Genomic DNA, 12171 nt, shown 5'->3' on the forward strand with positions numbered 1-12171 from the left:
CCTCCAGGCTGCCACAAAGCACCGAGCCAATATCCCTGTGCCATGCGGCTGCTTCCCACTAGCTATCTACCTTACTACGTTTGTTACTGTGTATATGCCCATGACTCTCTCTCGCCCTGTCACAGCTCACCCTTCCCCCTCCCCATAACCTCAAGTCCATTCTCTAGGAGGTCTGTGTCTTTATTCCTGCTTTACCCCTAGGTTCTTCATGACATTTTTTTCCCTTAAATTCCATATATATGTGTTAGCATACGGTATTTGTCTTTTTCTTTCTGACTTACTTCACTCTGTATGACAGACTCTAGGTCTATCCACCTCATTACAAATAGCTCAATTTCGTTTCTTTTTATGGCTGAGTAATATTCCATTGTATATATGTGCCACATCTTCTTTATCCATTCATCCGATGATGGGCACTTAGGTTGTTTCCATCTCTGGGCTATTGTAAATAGAGCTGCAATGAACATTTTGGTACATAATTCTTTTTGAATTTTGGTTTTCTCAGGGTATATGCCCAGTAGTGGGATTGCTGGGTCATATGGTAGTTCTATTTGTAGTTTTTTAAGGAACCTCCATACTGTTCTCCATAGTGGCTGAACCAATTCACATTCCCACCAGCAGTGCAAGAGTGTTCCCTTTTCTCCACACCCTCTCCAGCATTTATTGTTTCTAGATTTTTTGATGATGGCCATTCTGACTGGTGTGAGATGATATCTCATTGTAGTTTTGATTTGCATTTCTCTAATGATTAATGATGTTGAGCATTCTTTCATGTGTTTGTTGGCAGTCTGTATATCTTCTTTGGAGAAATGTCTATTTAGGTCTTCAGCCCATTTTTGGATTGGGTTGTTTGTTTTTTTGCTATTGAGCTGCATGAGCTGCTTATAAATTTTGGAGATTAATCCTTTGTCAGTTGCTTCATTTGCAAATATTTTCTCCCTTTCTGAGGGTTGTCTTTTGGTCTTGTTTATGGTCTCCTTTGCTGTGCAAAAGCTTTGAAGTTTCATTAGGTCCCATTTGTTTATTTATTTATTTATTTATTTTTTAAACATCTTTATTGGAGTATAATTGCTTTACAATGGTATGTTAGTTTCAGGTTCACAACAAAATGAATCAGTTATACATATACATATGTTCCCATATCTCTTCCCTCTTGCGTCTCCCTCCCTCCCACCCTCCCTATCCCACCCCTCCAGGCGGTCACAAAGCACCGAGCTGATCTCCCTGTGCTATGCGGCTGCTTCCCACTAGCTATCTACCTTACGTTTAGTAGTGTATATATGTCCATGCCTCTTTATCGCTTTGTCACCGTTTACCCTTCCCCTTCCCCATAGCCTCAAGTCCATTCTCTAGTAAGTCTGTGTCTTTATTCCTGTTTCACCCCTAGGTTTTTCATGACATTTTTTTTTTCTTAAATTCCATATATATGTGTTAGCATACGGTATTTGTCTCTCTCTTTCTGACTTACTTCACTCTGTATGACAGACTCTAGGTCTATCCACCTCATTACAAATAGCTCACTTTCATCTCTTTTTATGGCTGAGTAATATTCCATTGTATATATGTGCCACATCTTCTTTATCCATTCATCCGATGATGGACACTTAGGTTGTTTCCATCTCTGGGCTATTGTAAATAGAGCTGCAATGAACATTTTGGTACATGACTCTTTTTGAATTATGGTTTTCTCAGGGTATATGCCCAGTAGTGGGATTGCTGGGTCATATGGTAGTTCTATTTGTAGCTTTTTAAGGAACCTCCATACTGTTCTCCACAGTGGCTGTATCAATTTACATTCCCACCAACAGTGTAAGAGGGTTCCCTTTTCTCCACACCCTCTCCAGCATTTGTTGTTTCTAGATTTTTTGATGATGGCCATTCTGACTGGTGTGAGATGATATCTCATTGTAGTTTTGATTTGCATTTCTCTAATGATTAGTGATGTTGAGCATTCTTTCATGTGTTTGTTGGCACTCTGTACATCTTCTTTGGAGAAATGTCTATTTAGCTCTTCTGCCCATTTTTGGATTGGGTTGTTTGTTTTTTTGTTATTAAGCTGCATGAGCTGCTTGTAAATTTTGGAGATTAATCCTTTGTCAGTTGCTTCATTTGCAAATATTTTCTCCCATTCTGAGGGTTGTCTTTTTGTCTTCTTTATGGTTTCCTTTGCTGTGCAAAAGCTTTTAAGTTTCATTAGGTCCCATTTGTTTACTTTTGTTTTTATTTCCATTTCTCTAGGAGGTGGGTCAAAAAGGACCTTGCTGTGATTTATGTCATAGAGTGTTCTGCCTATGTTTTCCTCTAAGAGTTTGATAGTTTCTGGCCTTACATTTAGGTCTTTAATCCATTTTGAGCTTATTTTTGTGTATGGTGTTAGGGAGTGATCTAATCTCATACTTTTACATGTACCTGTCCAGTTTTCCCAGCACCACTTATTGAAGAGGCTGTCCTTTCTCCACTGTACATTCCTGCCACCTTTATCAAAGATAAGGTATCCATATGTGCATGGGTTTATCTCTGGGCTTTCTATCCTGTTCCATTGATCTATCTTTCTGTTTTTGTGCCAGTACCATACCATCTTGATAACTGTAGCTTTGTAGTATAGTCTGAAGTCAGGGAGCCTGATTCCTCCAGTTCCTTCTTTCGTTCTCAAGATTGCTTTGGCTATTCGGGGTCTTTTGTGTTTCCATACAAATTGCAAAATTTTTTGTTCTAGTTCTGTGAAAAATGCCAGTGGTAGTTTGATAGGGATTGCATTGAATCTATAGATTGCTTTGGGTAGTAGAGTCATTTTCACAATGCTGATTCTTCCAATCCAAGAACATGGTATATCTCTCCATCTATTTGTATCATCTTTAATTTCTTTCATCAGTGTCTTATAATTTTCTGCATACAGGTCTTTTGTCTCCTTAGGTAGGTTTATTCCTAGATATTTTATTCTTTTTGTTGCAATGGTAAATGGGAGTGTTTTGATTTCACTTTCAGATTTTTCATCATTAGTATATAGGAATGCCAGAGATTTCTGTGCATTAATTTTGTATCCTACCACTCTACCAAATTCATTGATTAGCTCTAGTAGTTTTCTGGTAGCATCTTTAGGATTCTCTATGTATAGGATCATGTCATCTGCAAAGAGTGACAGCTTTACTTCTTCTTTTCCGATTTGGATTCCTTTTATTTCCTTCTTCTCTGATTGCTGTGGCTAAAACTTCCAAAACTATGTTGAATAAGAGTGGTGAGAGTGGGCAACCTTGTCTTGTTCCTGATCTTAGTGGAAATGCTTTCAGTTTTTCACCATTGAGGATGATGTTTGCTGTGGGCTTGTCATATATGGCCTTTATTATGTTGAGGAAAGTTCCCTCTATGCCTACTTTCTGCAGGGTTTTTATCATAAATGGGTGTTGAATTTTGTCAAAAGCTTTCTCTGCATCTATTGAGATGATCATATGGTTTTTCTCCTTCAATTTGTTAATATGGTGTATCACGTTGATAGATTTGCGTATATTGAAGAATCCTTGCATTCCTGGAATAAACCCCACTTGATCATGGTGTATGATCCTTTTAATGTGCTGTTGGATTCTGTTTGCTAGTATTTTGTTGAGGATTTTTGCATCTATGTTCCTGAGTGATATTGGCCTGTAGTTTTCTTTCTTTGTGACATCCTTGTCTGGTTTTGGTATCAAGGTGATGGTGTCCTCGTAGAAGGGAGTTTGGGAGTGTTCCTCCCTCTGCTATATTTTGGAAGAGTTTGAGAAGGATAGGTGTTAGCTCTTCTCTAAATGTTTGATAGATTCGCCTGTGAAGCCATCTGGTCATGGGCTTTTCTTTGTTGGGAGATTTTTAATCACAGTTTCAATTTCAGTGCTTGTGATTGGTCTGTTCATATTTTCTATTTCTTCCTGATTCAGTCTTGGCAGGTTGTGCATTTGTAAGAATTTGTCCATTTCTTCCAGATTGTCCATTTTATTGGCATAGAGTTGCTTGTAGTAATCTCTCATGATCTCTTTTATTTCTGCAGTGTCAGTTGTTACCTCTCCTTTTTCATTTCTAATTCTATTGATTTGAGTCTTCTCTCTTTTTTTCTTGATGAGTCTGGCTAGTGGTTTATCTATTTTGTTTATCTTCTCAAAGAACCAGCTTTTAGTTTTATTGATCTTTGCTATTGTTTCGTTCATTTCTTTTTCATTTATTTCTGATCTGATTTTTATGATTTCTTTCCTTCTGCTAACTTCGGGGTTTTTTTGTTCTTCTTTCTCTAATTGCTTGAGGTGCAAGGTTAGGTTGTTTATTCGAGATGTTTCCTGCTTCTTAAGGTGGGCTTGTATTGCTATAAACTTCCCCCTTAGAACTGCTTTTGCTGCATCCCACAGGTTTTGGGTCGTTGTGTCTCCATTGTCATTTGTTTCTAGGTATTTTTTGATTTCCTCTTTGATTTCTTCAGTGATCACTTCATTATTAAGTAGTGTATTGTTTAGCCTCCATGTGTTTGTATTTTTTACAGATCTTTTCCTGTAATTGATATCTAGTCTCATGGCTTTGTGGTCAGAAAAGATACTTGATACAATTTCAATTTTCTTAAATTTACCAAGGCTTGATTTGTGACCCAAGATATGATCTATCCTGGAGAATGTTCCATGAGCACTTGAGAAAAATGTGTATTCTGTTGTTTTTGGATGGAGTGTCCTATAAATATCAATTAAGTCCATCTTGTTCAATGTATCATTTAAAGCTTGTGTTTCCTTATTTATTTTCACTTTGGATGATCTGTCCATTTGTGAAAGTGGGGTGTTTAAGTCCCCTACTATGAATGTGTTACTGTCGATTTCCCCTTTTATGGCTGTTAGTATTTGCTTTATGTATTGAGGTGCTCCTATGTTGGGTGTATAAATATTTACAACTGTTATATCTTCTTCTTGGATCGATCCCTTGATCATTATGTAGTGTCCTTCTTTGTCTCTTTTAATAGTCCTTATTTTAAAGTCTATTTTGTCTGATTTGAGAATTGCTACTCCAGCTTTCTTTTGGTTTCCATTTGCATGGAATATCTTTTTCCATCCCCTTAGTTTCAGTCTGTATGTGTCTCTAGGTCTGAAGTGGGTCTCTTGTAGACAGCATATATAAGGGTCTTGTTTTTGTATCCATTCAGCTAATCTGTGTCTTTTGGTGGGAGCATTTAGTCCATTTACATTTAAGGTAATTATCGATATGTATGTTCCTATTCCCTTTTTCTAAATTGTTTTGGGTTCTTTATTATAGGTCTTTTCCTTCTCTTGTGTTTCTTGCCTAGAGAAAATCCTTTAGCATTTGTTGTAAAGCTGGTTTGGTGGTGCTGAACTTTCTCAGCTTTTGCTTGTCTGTAAAGGTTTTAATTTCTCCATCAAATCTGAATGAGATCCTTGCTGGGTAGAGTAGTCTTGGCTGCAGGTTTTTCTCCTTCATCACTTTCAGTATGTCCTGCCACTCCCTTCTGGCTTGTAGGGTTTCTGCTGAGCTGTTAACCTTATGGGGATTCCCTTATGTGTTATTTGTTGTTTTTCCCTTGCTGCTTTTAATATGCTTTCTTTGTATTTAATTTTTGACAGTTTGATTAATATGTGTCTTGGCGTATTTCTCCTTGGATTTATCCTGTATGGGACTCTCTGTGCTTCCTGGACTTGATTAACTATTTCCTTTCCCATATTAGGGAAGTTTTCAACTATAATCTCTTCAAATATTTTCTCAGTCCCTTTCTTTTTCTCTTCTTCTTCTGGAACCCCTATAATTCGAATGTTGGTGCGTTTAATATTGTCCCAGAGGTCTCTGAGACTGTCCTCAGTTCTTTTCATTCTTTTTTCTTTATTCTGCTCTGCAGTAGTTATTTCCACTATTTTATCTTCCAGGTCACTTATCCGTTCTTCTGCCTCAGTTATTCTGCTATTGATCCCATCTAGAGTATTTTTAATTTCATTTATTGTGTTGTTCATCGTTGCTTGTTTCATCTTTATTTCTTCTAGGTCCTTGTTAACTGTTTCTTGCATTTTGTCCATTCTATTTCCAAGATTTCGGATCATCTACTATCATTATTCTGAATTCTTTTTCAGGTAGACTGGCTATTTCCTTTTCATTCGTTAGGTCTGGTGCATTTTTATCTTGCTCCTTTATCTGCTGTGTGTTTTTCTGTCTTCTCATTTTGCTTATCTTACTGTGTTTGGGGTCTCCTTTTTGCAGACTGCAGGTTCGTAATTCCTGCTGTTTTTGATGTCTGTCTCCAGTGGCTAAGGTTGGTTCAGTGGGTTGTGTAGGCTTCCTGGTGGAGGGGATTAGTGCCTGTGTTCTGGTGGATGAGGCTGGATCTTGTCTCTCTAGTGGGCAGGTTCACATCTGGTGGTGTGTTTTGGGGTGTCTGTGGCCTTATTATGATTTTAGGCAGCCTCTCTGCTAGTGGGTGGAGTTGTGTTCCTGTTTTGCTAGTTGTTTGGCATAGGTTGTCCAGCACTGTGGCTTGCTGGTCGTTGAGTTAAGCTGGGTGCTGGTGTTAAGATGGAGGTCTCTGGGAGATTTTCGCCGTTTGATATTATGTGGAGCTGGGAGGTCTCTTGTGGACCAGTGTCCTGAAGTTGGCTCTCCTACCTCAGAGGCAGAGCCCTGACTCCTGGCTGGAGCACCAAGAGCCTTTCATCCACACGGCTCAGAATAAAAGGGAGAAAAAGTAGAGGGAATTAGTAGAAGTATGAGGAAAGAAAGAAGGAAAGGAGGGAAGGAAGGAAGGAAGAAAGAAAGAAGCAAAGAAGGAAAGAAGGCAAGAAGGAAAGAAAGGAGGGAGGGAGGGAGGGAGGAAGGAAGGAGGGAAAGAAGGAAAAAGACAAAGAAAGAAGATACAGTAAAAATAAAATAAAGTATAATAAAGTTATTGAATTAAAAAAATTCTTAGTTAGAAAAAAAAAAAAGGGACGGATAGAACCTTAGGACAAATGTTGGAAGCAAAGCTATACAGACAAAATCTTACACAGAGGCATACACATACACCCTCACTAAAAGAGGTAAAGGAGGAAAAATCATAAATGTTGCTGTCAGAGACCACCTCCTCAATTTGGGATGATTTGTTGTCTAAAGGAGGGAAGAAAGGAAGGAAAGAAAGAAAGAAGGTAAAGTATAATAATGTTATTAAAATTAAAATTGATTATTAAGAAAAAAATTTTAAGAAAAAACCATGGATAGAACCCTAGGACAAATGGTGGAAGCAAGACTATACAGACAAGATCTCACACAGAAGCATACACATACACACTCACAAAAAGAGGAAAAGGGAAAAAAATCATAGATCTTGCTCCTAAAGTCCACTTCCTTAATTTGGGATGATTGGTTGTCTATTCAGGTATTCCACAGATGCAGGGTATATCAAGTTGATTGTGGAGCTTTAATCCGCTGCTTCTGAGGCTGCTGGGAGAGGGTTCCCTTTCTCTTCTTTGTTCTTACAGCTCCCAGGGGCTCAGCTTTGGATTTGGCCCTGCCTCTGCGTGTAGGTCGCTGGAGGGCGTCTGTTTTTTGCTCAGACAGGACGGGGTTAAAGGAGCCGCTGATTCGGGGGCTCTGGCGCACTCAGGCCGGCGGGGAGGGAGGGGCACGGCGTGCAAGGCGGGCCTGCGGCGGCAAAGTCCAGCGTGACTTTGCACCAGCCTGAGGCCCGCCGTGCGTTCTCCCGGGGAAGTTGTCCCTGGATCCCGGGAACCTGGCAGTGGCGAGCTGCACAGGCTCCGCGGAAGAGGGGTGTGGAGAGTGACCTGTGCTCGCACACAGGCCCCTTGGTGGCGGCAGCAGCAGCCTTAACATCTCCCGCCCGCCTCTGGGGCCCGCGCTTTCAGCTGCGGCTCGCGCCCGTCTCTGGGGTTCGCGCTTTTAGCCGCGGCTCGCGCCCGTCTCTGGAGTTCCTTTAAGCAGTGCTCTTAAACCCCTCTCCTCACGCACCAGGAAACAAAGAGGGAAGAAAAAGACTCTTGCCTGTTCGGCAGGTGCAGACTTTTCCCCGGACTCCTTCCCGGCTAGCTGTGGTGCACTAACCCCTTCAGGCTATGTTCAAGCCGCCAACCCCAGTCCTCTCCCTGCGTTCCGGCCGAAACCGAAACCCGAGCCTCAGAGCCTCAGCTCGCAGCCCCGCCCGCCCCGGCGGGTGAGCAGACAAGCCTCTCGGGCTGGTGAGTGCCAGTCGGCACCGATCCTCTGTGCGGAAATCTCCCCGCTTTGCCCTCCGCACCCGTTGCTGTGCACTCCTCCGTGGCTTCGAAGCTCCCCCCTCCGCCTCCCGCAGTCTCCGCCCGCGAAGGGGCTTCCCAGTGTGTGGAAACTTTTCCTCCTTCACAGCTCCCTCCCACTGGTGCAGGTGCCGTCCCTATTCTTTTGTCTCTGTTTTTTTTTTCTTTTGCCCTACCCAGGTACATGGGGAGTTTCTTGCCTTTTGGGAGGTCTGAGGTCTTCTGCCAGCGTTCAGTAGGTGTTCTGTAGGAGTTGTTCCACGTGTAGATGTATTTCTGGTGTATCTGTGGAGAGGAAGGTGATCTCCGCGTCTTACTCTTCCGCCATCTTCAAGGTCCCCCCTGTAAATAGTTTTTTAAAGCCCTTTCTCCAGCACAAAAGTATGTAAAGACATTATGTCATCTTTAAGTAAAATTTATTTTGTGTTAGCTTTTTCACTAAAAAAAATGCCATATCTAAATTTATATGTAAAAAGTTTTAAATAATCAACTTTAAGGATATTTGCTTTTAGAAAATATCAATTGTGTAAAATATTATTCATCTACATTGTGAAAGACTTAATAGGTTTCTTTTCTTTCGGGTCAAGAGCTTTTGCCATTTGAAGTAGTGCCCATTAGCCTAAGAGTATTGATCTTTTCAACAACTACAGTAGACAAAAGGCAAAATCCTTTCTCTTCAACTTGAGTAAACATTCTAGGCAAAAAAATTCAGAAACATATGAACAATAATTATATGTATAAACTTCTAAAAATATATAAACTTTTAAAAGCTACTGAGATAACTTTCTTTAGTGTTTTTGTTTTCTTTTATTGGGGGAAAAAAGCTACAAGGCATGCTCTATCTTCAAAAAAATCTGTCTACTGAAATCACATTGAAATATATTAGCAGCTCTGCACCCATATTTTATAAGTTTACAAGACTATAATTCCAACTTTGCTTCAAAAACATAGCATCAGCAAAATACCCTTTTGTTTACATCAGTTTATGTATTCAATTAAACCACCTGGTTTTACAACAGCAAAACATTTCTACACAGTTCACAAGCCCCATCAAAGAGGAATAGTTTTGTGAAACCCAGGTGTAAGAGTCCCACTGTTTTTAAATGTATGATTTAACTGGAATTATTGAAAGGAAAGGATTGCAGCAGCAGCATCACAGATAAATCTGGGCCCCCAAAGATGATTTGCTATTTGTTTTGTAAAGGCTAAAGATCTAATACAATGCCTTCTGAATTAAAATATTTAGCCCCTTTGATATCTTTATTCAGTATCTCCACTTCCAGTCATATAGTTCATCTCCTTGGAAAATGGCATGCCTCCAAGTAAAAAATATTTCAATAATTCACTGGCTGTTTGCATATTTTGCAAGTATGATTCCAGATTTTTTAATTGGATTTTTAGATCAGGTTACTTAAGATATTTGTTATTGCCAAAAAATTATTTTGCTCATTTTTTGTGCTATTTATGCTAGAATGATTGAAATAAAATTGCCTGCAACATGTCATTGTCCTAGTACAGGTTTCTGGTAACTGACTATACTGCTGAACTGAATGAATAAGCATTTTCAGAACTCTAACAGAAAACTGATGAATTCATAAAAGTGCTAACAAAAGATCAAGATAAAAAGAAATTAATTACATGGGACTGAGTGAACTGATGAGGATGATTATAATTTTTGTGACTTTGTTTGAATTAAAAAAAAATGTGATGTTAAAAAAAAAAAAAGATAACCAACAAGGACCTATTGTATAGCACACGGAACTCTGCTCAATACTCTGTAATAAACTAAATGGGAAAAGAATTTGAAAAAAAACAAAACAAATAACTCATTTTATTTATTCTGTACAGAAAAAAAAGACTGGTTGATGGTCATTATCTGAAAATAAAAGTATGAGTGTGCTTAAAAAAAGAAAAACAAGGTCATTGTCCTATGCTGAAATGCTATCTCAACATAGGCTATTAAAGTCATGTCCTAATATGTATTCATATATAAAACATGCCAAATAGAAATATTGATCCTTTACATGTCTTTTGCCAACTTTTAATTTTTAAAAGTATGTAATGTTATTTTCATTTATCCCCCAAAAGATGAAAATAAGCCAGTTATTTGTAACTATTTTTTCAATATTGCTCTTTTCGATGCTCTATTTTTTAAAATGCAGTACCATATTTTTAAAAACTTTTCCCAATTTCCCTTTTTTCTCAAAACGTGTATCATTTTCTTTAGAAGGAAATAAGAAACGTTAAATTCCAACTTAAAATAAAACCAGGGCTGAAGATGAGATTCTAATGACACCTCAAACTTACCCATCTTGATTTCTAGGATGAAATGGATGGAGTGATTTCTGCTTTAAAACTATAGCTAGAACAGAACAAAGCTGGGATACATTTTCTTGGGGAAAGAACACAGGTAGATCTTCCAGCGTTCTCTTGGTGCAACATGACTTTTTTTTTTTTTTTTTTAAATGCGTTGGGTCTTTGCTGCTGTGCGCGGGCTTTCTCTAGTTGTGGCGAATGGGGACTACTCTTTGTTGTGGTGTGCAGGCTTCTCGTTGCAGTGGCTTCTCTTGTTGCACAGCATGGGCTGTAGGCACATGGGCTTCAGTAGCTTGGCACATGGGCTCAGCAGTTGTGGCTCGTGGGCTCTAGAGCACAGGCTCAGTAGTTGGGGCACACGGGCTTAGTTGCTCCGCGGCATGTGGGATCTTCCTGGACCAGGGCTCGAAACTGTGTCCCCTGCATTGGCAGGCAGATTCTTAACCACTGCGCCACCAGGGAAGTCCTTTTTTAAGAAGAAAAAAAGATTATAATCTATCTAGAGAAAGGTGCATTAAAATTATATGTGTGTGCTATTTACTACAAGTTTCATGTGTCTTGTAATAATTCCAAATCTGTAACATATTTCCTGCTTCTCACAATTACAGCTCAGACTCCTTCCTTGGGACCACACATTGCCCAATTCCCAGTGGTGAGTTTGTTTCTATGCAATTTCTATCCAATTACGCTAATTCCTTCCCAATCAGGATGTTTTCTCAGCATTTACTGGAGGCTGAGCTTGTAAGAAAATATCTGTCCAATTCCCTCAAAAGTTTGGTCAGTCTTTGTGGCAACGAGTAGGAAAAACGCTCATAAAGTCTACTGGCATTTTGGACTGAACTGACTAGATTTGTTTTGCCATTATGCTGGTCATACCTAATCAGGAGTTTCAGTGTGACAGGTGTGGCTACAGACCCTGGGCTCTTAGACAGGATCATTTTCCCCTTGAAAGAGCCATCATGAGCAGCATCCGTCAAGACCTCAATCCATTTATAGTAAGTCCCCTACATACAGACCTTCAAGCTGCGAACTTTCAAAGGTGCTAACATGCGTTCGCATGTCCAATCACGTAAGTTAGTTCACGTGTCTGGCATACATTGCCACGTGTGTGCATCCTCTACAAGTGGTTGTGCTTTTGTGTACTTTACTGTACAGTACTGTTGCTGTGCAACATGAGGGGCTTACTAATGAAGACCTGATAGAATTGGAGGCCCAGAGAAAGGGTGAAGAGAGACAAGAAGAAGAAGTAACTGAAGAACGGAAGAGATTCACGACGCGGGAAATGGCAAGAGGATTTTCTTTATTTGAGGAGGCGCTGTTAGTTTTTGAAGCACAGGACCCAAACCTAGAATGGTACATGAAGGTTGCAGCAGCTGTTCAGAATGCAATCTGGTGCTACTGTGTCATCCATGACAAGAAAAAAAGCCACTCCCCAGACATCTCTGGATCGTTTTTTCAAGAGGGTAGGTAGAATTGAATCCAGCAAGGAACCAGAACCTGTGCCATCACCGTCAGGCGTGAGTGAAATTGCAGCTTGCCCTCCGTCTCCTATTGCTGACGATCCTTCAGCTCTTACCATCTCCCACCTCCTCTCCCTCCTCCAGTCAGAAACTCTTGTGCCTGTTCA

This window comes from Delphinus delphis, chromosome 14 (genome assembly GCF_949987515.2).
Source record: "Delphinus delphis chromosome 14, mDelDel1.2, whole genome shotgun sequence".
NCBI lineage: Eukaryota > Metazoa > Chordata > Mammalia > Artiodactyla > Delphinidae > Delphinus > Delphinus delphis.